Source organism: Pseudopipra pipra, chromosome W, assembly GCF_036250125.1.
Source record: "Pseudopipra pipra isolate bDixPip1 chromosome W, bDixPip1.hap1, whole genome shotgun sequence".
Lineage (NCBI taxonomy): Eukaryota > Metazoa > Chordata > Aves > Passeriformes > Pipridae > Pseudopipra > Pseudopipra pipra.
Genome location: NC_087580.1, coordinates 18,446,932 through 18,457,209, shown reverse-complemented (window position 1 = coordinate 18,457,209; position 10,278 = coordinate 18,446,932).

Here is a 10,278-nt window from a genome sequence, read left to right as displayed (position 1 = left end):
ACGTTCCTCGCGAGAGGACTGGCCAGTGAAGAGACGAAGTGATTGGTGAGACGTAAGACTGAGAACTCCCGGGGGAGACGGGGGTGCAGCGTGGTCTGGCGGGGGAGACTGTGGGTCCCAGGGGGGGGCTGGGACGGTCGTATTGTAACTGCTTTTGTTTAGAGAGTTGCCTGCCTGCTCCAGCGGGGGGGGCAGAGCGGAGGGCTGTGAGTTCCCGAGCGTTGTCTTTGTTTGGGGGGGGTGCCACGTGCTCGGGGGAGACGGGGGTGCAGCGTGGTCTGGCGGGGACCAGAGAGACGTGCGGTGCTGTGTGGGTCCCAGCTGGGGGCTGGGACGGTCGTATTGTAACTGCTTTTGTTTAGAGAGTTGCCTGCCTGCTCCAGCGGGGGGGGCAGAGCGGAGGGCTGTGAGTTCCCGAGCGTTGTCTTTGTTTGGGGGGGGGTGCCACGTGCTCGGGGGAGACGGGGGTGCAGCGTGGGGCCTTCCCGCAGGGGTCCTCCCCCGACCAACCCCTAGGCGGGGTTTTCCCGCAGGGGTCCTCCCCCACCAACCCCTAGGCGGGGCTTTCCCGCAGGGGTCCTCCCCCGACCAACCCCTGGGCGGGGCTTTCCCGCAGGGGTCCTCCCCCGACCAACCCCTAGGCGGGGCCTTCCCGCAGGGGTCCTCCCCCGACCAACCCCTAGGCGGGGTTTTCCCGCAGGGGTCCTCCCCCACCAACCCCTAGGCGGGGTTTTCCCGCAGGGGTCCTCCCCCGACCAACCCCTGGGCGGGGCCTTCCCGCAGGGGGTCCTCCCCCGACCAACCCCTGGGCGGGGCCTTCCCGCAGGGGTCCTCCCCCGACCAACCCCTGGGCGGGGCCTTCCCGCAGGGGTCCTCCCCCGACCAACCCCTGGGCGGGGCCTTCCCGCAGGGGGTCCTCCCCCGACCAACCCCTGGGCGGGGCTTTCCCGCAGGGGTCCTCCCCCGACCAACCCCTAGGTGGGAATTCCTACAGATTTTTCCGCTACCTCTGGGATAAGTATTTCCCAAGTTTCAAGTTTGGTTTTTTGTTTAGTTTTGGCAAAGTGTGTAATCCTATTAATTAATTACAATGGGAGTCGCGGGAAGTAAAACAACTGTAAAGGAGAGGGGAAAGAAAAAATCAGAAAAAATACCTAATATTCCCCAAGACTCCCCCTTAGGCAGAATGTTAGAGACATGGGACGAAGCCAGGTGGACTCGGAGAAAAAATAAGGCAACTATGATACAATTTTGCATATATGAATGGACAAAAGAACCAATAAAATCAGACTACCTTATCTGGCCCCAATTTGGCTCCTTTGACAGCTGGATTTGTCAAGCCCTTAATACCTATGTCAATAAGAAGGAACCACGGAACCAAGAAGAAAGCGCTTATGCGGCATGCTGGTTAAAACCCATGAAACTCTTTCCAGTTACTGTAAACAGTAAAACAAACAAAAACGAGAGAAAGAAAAAAGGCCCAAACTGGGATCCAATAGAAGAGTGTTTAGATAACCCCCCCCCATACAATCCAGACAGAAACCAAGCTAATGGAGTACAAGATCTAAACAGGACTCCTCCCCCTCCTCCTCCTCCTCCCCCTCCTCCTCCTCCTCCCCCCCCCTCCTCCTCCTCCCCCTCCTAGCCCTCCTCCTAGTCCCCGTCAAACACGAAGGAGGAGAAAAGAACAAGAGTCAGAAACACCAGGAAAACTCTATCCCCTCAGAGAAGTTCCCATGTACGGAGCACAAGGAGGGGTAGGATATGTAAACGCTCCCCTTACCAGTACAGAAGTCAGGGAATTCCGAAAGGAAATGAAAAAGTTACTAGAGGACCCACTAGGGTTAGCAGAACAATTGGACCAGTTTCTAGGCCCAAATGTATTCATGTGGGACGAAATGCAATCTATAATTAAGAGTTTATTCACTGTAGAAGAAAGAGAAATGATTCGAACTGCAGGGATCCGGGTATGGAACAGAGAACACCCCCAAGGAGTAAATGGTCAAGATGGGGAACAGAAAATACCCGTAGCTCGCCCGAATTGGGATCAGAACACAGATGAAGGGAGACAAAATATGATTGATTATCGTAGTTATATCATTAAAGGAATTAAAGAGGCGGTCCCTCGAGGGCAGAACTCAGCCAAAGCCTTTGATGATAGACAAAAGAAAGATGAATCACCATCAGAATGGTTAGAAAGATTAAAAAGAAATATACAACAATATTCAGGGGTACAACTAGACTCTCGAACAGGACAAGAACTATTAAAGGTCTGTTTTGTAACACATTCTTGGCCTGATATTAAGAAGAAATTAGAAAAGATAGAGGATTGGAACGAGAAAGGATTGAACGACTTATTAAAAGAAGCCCAAAAGGTGTATGTACGAAGAGATGAGGAAAGACAGAAGAATAAAATTGAAATAATGATGGCTACAATTAAAGAGATGAATAAACAAATAACAGAACAAAAAGAAGAAGAAGAACCCCAGAAAGGATATAGCCATGGACCTAGAAACCAAAGGAAACAGAGGACTCAATATGTCAACAAGTTCACTAAGCGGCCAGACAGGAATGAGACAGAAAGAAGACCCCCAAATACACAGGGTAGAAGACAAATCTGTTGCTACTACTGTGGAGAAGAAGGCCATATACAGAAAGAATGCAATAAGAAGCGGAAAGACATCCGAGTCTACCAATTACAAGAAGACTTAGAATAGGGAAGTCAGGGGTTCTTTCTCCTGGGGTCAGAAGAAAGAAAGGAACCCTTGATAAATTTAAAGATAGGACCCCAGGAGAAAGACACTACCTTTTTAGTAGACTCAGGAGCCCAAAGAACCTGCATAATTCAACCTCCACCAGGAATAAAGATTTCTAAACGCACAGTTACAGTAATGGGAGCAAAAGGAGAAATGTTCGAAGTACCCATAGCCCCAGCTGTAACCATAAAAGGAAACGGGAAAATAATTGAAGCAGATTTACTAATTACATCACAGGCTGGAGTAAATCTACTAGGGAGGGACCTAATGGGCATTCTGGGGGTGGGAATAGTACCCCAAGGGGAAGAGGTGACAGTCAAACTTTTTGTGTTGCGTGAAGACTTAGGGATAAATCCTCAAGTCTGGGCTGAAGATGGGAACAGAGGGAGACTGGAAATACAGCCCTTCAAAGTAGAATTGTATTCCAATATACCCATTCGCATTAGACAATACCCCATTCCCCTAGAAGGGAAAAAGGGCCTTCTACCAGTAATAGAGAAATTAATTCGTGACAACCTATTAGAACCCTGTATGTCACCATACAATACCCCCATCTTACCGGTGAAGAAAAGTGATGGAACTTACCGATTAGTCCAAGACTTGAGAGAAATCAACAAAATAGTTAGAGTACGTCATCCAGTTGTTCCAAACCCCTATACCATAATGAGTAGAATATCCCCCGAGTATGAGTGGTTCTCAGTAGTTGACTTGAAAGATGCATTCTGGACCTGTCCATTAGATGAAAATTCTCGAGACATCTTTGCCTTTGAATGGGAAAATCCAGAAACAGGAAGAAAACAACAACTAAGGTGGACAGTACTTCCACAGGGGTTTTCAGAAGCACCCAACTTATTTGGACAAGCCCTAGAAACTGTGATGAGCAAGTTTGATACACAAGAAGGAACCATCATCATACAATATGTTGACGATTTGCTAGTGGCAGGAAAAACACAAAAAGAAGTACAGAAGGAAACAGTAAGACTGTTAAACTTCTTGGGGGAACAGGGATTGAGAGTATCAAAGAATAAACTTCAATTCGTGGAAAAAGAAGTAAAGTACTTGGGACACATTATAAAGAATGGAGGACGTAAGTTAACCCCAGAAAGAATAAAAGGAATTTTAGACCTCCCTCTCCCAAGAACAAAGAAAGAGATCAGACAATTTTTAGGATTAGTAGGATTTTGCAGACTATGGATTCTAGATTATAGCAGTAAAACAAAATTCCTGTACGAAAAATTGACAAATGACACAGCACCCGAAAAAGCCTACCAAGCAGAATACTCCCCAGAAGAGGTGACGGAATTTAACAAATTGAAAGAAATTTTAACCCAAGCCCCAGTGTTATCTTTGCCCGATCTAAAGAAACCCTTTGATCTTTACGTGAATGCCTCAGAAGGGACTGCCAAGGGGGTGGTCACCCAAGACTGGGGGGGAGTCAGAAAGCCGGTGGGTTTCCTATCAAAAATATTGGACCCAGTAATCAGAGGATGGCCCGCCTGTGTCCAGGCGGTGGCTGCTACAGCCATACTGGTGGAGGAAGCAAGAAAATTAACATTTGGAGGAAAGATTAAAGTACACACTCCACATGCAGTAAGAGCAGTCTTAAGTCAGAGATCTGGAAGGTGGATGACAGATTCTCGAATTCTAAAATATGAAACCATATTAATGGAAAAAGACGACTTAAGCCTGACAACTAACTCATGTGTAGATCCATCTCAATTTTTGTATGGACAAGGGAATACCGAGAATGATATAACTGCACACAATTGTTTAGACATTATTGATTACCAAACAAAAATCAGAGAAGACTTATTAGACATCCCTATAGAGGGAGGAATACATTTGTTTACAGATGGATCATCAAAAATCATAGAAGGGAAACGAAAAAGTGGCTATGCAGTAGTCGATGGAGAAGATCTCACAGTGGTGGAGTCAGGGACTCTGCCAAAGGACTGGTCTGCTCAAGCATGTGAAGTGTATGCAGTAATCAGTGCTCTGCGTATAATTGACAGTGGGATGGGAACCATATATACTGATTCTAGATATGCCTGGGGGGTTGCACATATATTTGGGAAAATCTGGCATGAGAGGGGAATGATAACCTCCCAGGGAAAAGGTTTAAGCCATCGTGAACTTCTAGAAACCTTGTTAGAAGAAATCCAAAAACCGCAAGAGATTGCCATTGTACATGTGAAGGGGCACCAAAGGGGAAAAGATATGATCTGTCAGGGAAACGCTCGAGCTGACCAGGCTGCCCAAGAGGCCGCCCTCAGCCTCAAGACACCTGAAGCAAAAATTATGGCCCTGATACCAGTTCCAAAAAAAGTATCCCAGCCAGTGTTTACTGAAGTTGAACAACAAAAACTGATTGAAATGGGAGCCAAGAAAGACGAGGAGGGGAAGTGGTTTCTCTCAGATGGGAGACAGATACTATCAGAAGCAGTTACACGAGAAGTACTAAAAGAACTCCATAACAGCACACACTGGGGCACCCAAGCCTTAGTAGAAACATTTTTGAGAGCTTATGGGCACCTGGGAGTGTATACTGTTGCTAAACAAATAACAAGCCAGTGCATGATTTGTCAGAAAGTAAACAAAAGGGTACAAAGAGCTCGCTCCCTTGGAGGGCGAGAACTTGCAATTAGGCCCTTTCAGAGAATGCAAGTAGATTTCACTGAATTTCCTCCTGTACAAAGATGGAAATACTTATTGGTAATTGTAGATCACTTAACCCATTGGGTAGAAGCATTTCCAGTCTTAAAAGCCACGGCCCAAAGTGTAGTTAAAACATTATTAGAGCAAGTGGTTCCCAGATTTGGACTACCCGAAACCATAGATTCAGACCGGGGATCACATTTCACTTCAAAAATTTTAAAATTAACGTGCGAGGCTCTACAAGTCTCGTGGCAACATCATACCCCGTGGCACCCCCAGAGTTCGGGGAGAGTGGAACGAATGAACCAAACTCTGAAACGAACCATAACCAAAATCACCCTGGAAACAGGGTTGCCATGGACAAAATGTTTACCTTTAGCACTCTTCCGGATCAGGACAGCCCCCAGAAGAGACCTAAATATATCTCCCTATGAGATGTTATTTGGGCTGCCTTATCCATCATGCCATAAAACCCACCAAAGTCCAACTCTGGAACTAGGCGAAAAATACCTCAGGGAATATGTCACAACAATAGCCAAGAGGTTAGACGACCTCAGGCAACAAGGACTACTTCCCCAAACTGTTAAACTAGAGATGAAAATACACAACATTTCAGTGGGAGATTGGGTTCTGATAAAAACATGGAAAGAAGAGCCTCTCAAACCAGAATGGGAGGGGCCATACCAAGTGGTATTAACCACTGAAACAGCAATACGGACTATAGAGAAGGGGTGGACCCATAGTACAAGAGTCAAAGGGCCTATAACACCCCCTTCCTCCACTCCCGAGTGGAAATGCCAAGGAGAGTACCCAAAACTGAAAATAACCCGAAAGTAAAATTTTGTTTTTACAGTCTCCAGGAGAGGACAACAGCCGAGGAACACCACTCCCAACAAAAGAAACCGGAGACCCAGCACGAAGGAGTGACTACCGCTACTAAGACCCATAGTTCTTAGAGAATGATTGTGCATTAGGAAATAGATAACCAACCAACAAAATTTTTTGCTATTAAGTGCCAAGCTATACTCGAGCGCAAAGACAGAGCAATAGAGAGCAATAGAGGGCAAGACCAGATTAGCCTCTATACTTGCCACAAGAAGATCTTCCCATCCTGCTGTCGGCTGCAACCCGATAGGCATGGACAGTGGAGGTATATGCTATACTGGACCTCTGCTCACCTTAGCTGCGCTCCTACTAGTGGTTGTTGCCAATGACCACTGCCAAAAATGTTACCAAAATGCATACTATGAAACAGGTGCGGTAACCATCTTTATGGCACATGAGTATGTGAACGAAGTTTGTTATGACAAGGAAAAATTAGAAACCTGTGTGATAGGCAACAGACGCTATGGGATAGCACAAAACTTAGGACCAGAAGGGACACGACTAGGACGAAATTGTCCCGTCAAAGAAACTTGGATTTGCTGGGATATCACTAGTGAATGGGGAGCTCCTGAAATAATGATAGAGGAAATCATTGAAAATACTGAGAGAAAACAATCCAAAAACCACCCGCTGTCACAGTTAAGTAGCTTATATTCTGAACTGACAGGGGAGATAGATGGAAATTTTGAGCTCCCGGCAATGGGACAAAATCTATTTGTTGATCTAGCAGAAAAAATTGCTAAAGGGTTAAGAGTAAGTCGATGTTGGGTATGTGGAGGGCCTTTAATGGCAGAAGAATGGCCCTGGAGAGGTTTTAGTCTGGATGCCCAAGAAATACTCAAAGGAAATTACACATTTTCTCATAATAAAGTGAATAGGCCAGAAGGATGGATATTAAGCTCCACAGTAATAGGGAGAGATTGTATACGGAGAACAGGACCACATTTTGTGTACCCAGTTGGAGAAACCCCTTGCAAGCGAACCCTAAAAACCAACTCCACTCACAGTGAGTATTTCCCACAAGCCCCAACTAGCTATTGGTCAGAAAAAAAGAACCCCAACTGTGAGTGGGATGCGAACAAAAAACTGTATCAATGTAATAAAACCAAAGTAAACCCTTTTTCCGGAATAACGGAAATATCAATATTTTGGGAAAATGCTGATAGCCTGTCCAAACATTTTTGGAAAGCACCAAATGGACTTTTTTGGATTTGTGGAAAAAGGGCATATACAGTCCTACCAGAAAATTGGAGGGGTTGTTGTACCATAGGAATAATTTTGCCTGGATTTTTCCTATTACCCTTGGAGAGTGGAGATGAATTGGGAGTCCCGTTATATGACTCCCTTAACCGAAAAAAAAGAGAAGTAAAAGGGAAAGCACCTTACATTGGGATTAAAGAACACTCAATAGGGGGAACCCAAAAATGGGGGGAGGAAGAATGGCCTCCTGAGAGAATTATTGAGTATTATGGACCAGCCACATGGGCACAAGATGGTACATGGGGTTACCGTACACCCATTTATATGCTCAACCGAATTATACGACTCCAAGCTGTAGTAGAAATAGTTATAAATCAGACCGCAAAGGGATTAGAACTAATAGCTGAACAACAGCGCCAAAGTAGAGCAGCCATATACCAAAACAGATTGGCCCTAGACTACCTTTTGGCAGAGGAAGGAGGAGTCTGTGGGAAATTCAACACCTCAGACTGCTGCTTACAAATTGATGATAACTATGAAGCTGTAATGGAAATAGCCTCCAACATCCGAAAAATCACCCATGTCCCTGTTCAAAAATGGAACTCCATAGTTGACGGAGAATGGTGGGCTAACTTCTTTGGGGGGGTATGGTGGAAAAAAGTGGGATTCTTTTTATTATGTGCTGTCTCTGGACTGTTGTTCATACCCTGTCTAATCCCATGTTTTATGAGGTTAATTTCTAGTGTTGTCCAAGGGATGCAATTAACTGCCATGCCAATGGATCCAAAAACCACTACAGCCAGAGACCCAGAAATCCAGAAAATTATGATCTTGCGACCAACCCCCAGACAGACGAAAGGCATGGAGAAAGCACGGAAAGCGCTGCTCGAGTGGGAACTTGCCAAGCAAACGAAAGAAATGAATAAGGCACAAGATATACTAACTGAGTGGGAACGAACTCGGAAAACTTAAAGACAATCAACAAAACAAAAGACTTATAATAAAACCATGAATAAAGACAAAAAGGGGGGATTATGAGAAATAAAATAATCTGGTTTTATTATAAGTAAAGTTATGTAAGTAGGAAGCGGGGTGTTTGGACTTCCTTCTTACCTCCCATTTAATTTTATTTCAGGCGTCTCGTGAAGATTGTAAGGTGAAAGGCCCCGTCAGGGCTGTACACCAAGGGAATATTGCGGCCGAGGTAGGATACAATATATAAATGGAAAATTTACATCGGCCACGTGTCTTAGTGTGCAGGGGGGTCCCCCTGTACATGTACAGAGGGGTACGTCACCAATCAATCAAGATGTACAGGGGGTATGCCCTGAACCAATCAGGTGGGAGGGTGACACCCACCCGCCGGTTTGAAAAGTGCCCTTTTAAGGTAAAATGCTTGTTACCTGCTGAATATTCAAGATATTGAGTAACTGAAGGGTATAAAAAAAACACGGGCTCTGGGAGGGGTGTGCTTTTCCAGGCGGGCGGCTTGGGACTGCACCCAGCGCTGCAAATAAAGGATCCTTTTCTGTAAGTTTCCTTGTCCTGCGAAAGTTTTTTTTGCCGTTTCTATAAATTGACTGAAGAGAGTTTTCTCACAGGGTCAGGGTGGAAGCCAGCGCCAGCGAACTGCCGCGCTGCCTCGGCAAGTTCCTGTATCGCCGCCCGCTACCGCGCTCAGCAGCAGCAGCCAAGCAGCGGCCAGAGGCGCGAGGTCAACACCCAGGAGCAGGTCCCTGAGGAAGGACCACCACCTCCGGCGCCCCAGCAAACAACGAGATCGAGAGACCCGCGCCGGCGGAAGCAGCAGCGGGACCCCAGCGGGAACCACTCAGAAGGCAGGAAGGACCCGGAATCGAAAGAGGCACCGGGAAAAACAAAGACAAGCAGAGCAGGAGGTATGCAAAAACCGGGGCTATGGAGCGTGAGCGGAGAAGAGGATCCCACAGAATCCCTGGGGGGCTCCGGGAAAGGTCCGAGGGAGGAAAGAGCCCGAGCGGGACCGTCGGCGAAGGAGGGAGCGAGCGGAAGCCCAGCGGCAGCAGCACGAGAGAAACCCAGGAACAGAGGGACCCGAGAGACAAACGGAGTGGGGCAGACACAAAGCTGCCGACTTCAGCAGTAGTCGAGGCAGCAAAAACCCCCTTCCTTGACTTTTTTCCTTTTTCTTTGCAGCCTAAACTAAGAACTGGTCTTTTTTTAGAAACCCTTTTGTTTATTAATCTAACTGTTTCAGTTTAACAGTGTGAGTAAGGCGAACAAAACGCTACCAATGGAGAGATTGTCCCCCTGCGCAAAAACAAAGAAAGAAAAAAAAAAAGGGAAAAGCGAAGGAAAGCAAAGACCCTTTGCTGAATGAAGATACCCTTCCATAGCTAATAGCCAAAATTGTTTTTAAATGTATGCATAGCTGTATTTTTGAAAATTTTAAAGTTCTCACAATAACAATTTTCCTTAAGTCCAAAAGCCAAATTAACGCAGAAAGACATATATTTGCCTTAAAAATAGAAGAAGTATATATTTTATCCTTGAACTATAGGAATGTTCATATGTATTTGAAATTTAAATTAAACATGAAGTAAAATATGCTTATGTTTTTACAGGTTATACTATCATAAAAAACAGAAAACATATATTACTAATCTAAGGGTGAGAAACAAAAAACGCCAATTTCTCAGTTCATAACCAAAAGACACTGTAAAATGAAACCCAAAAGTATGTTTGTATGATGTGTGTTCGATGGCCATCGAGTATGAATGTGTGAATGTATGCATGCGTGCGA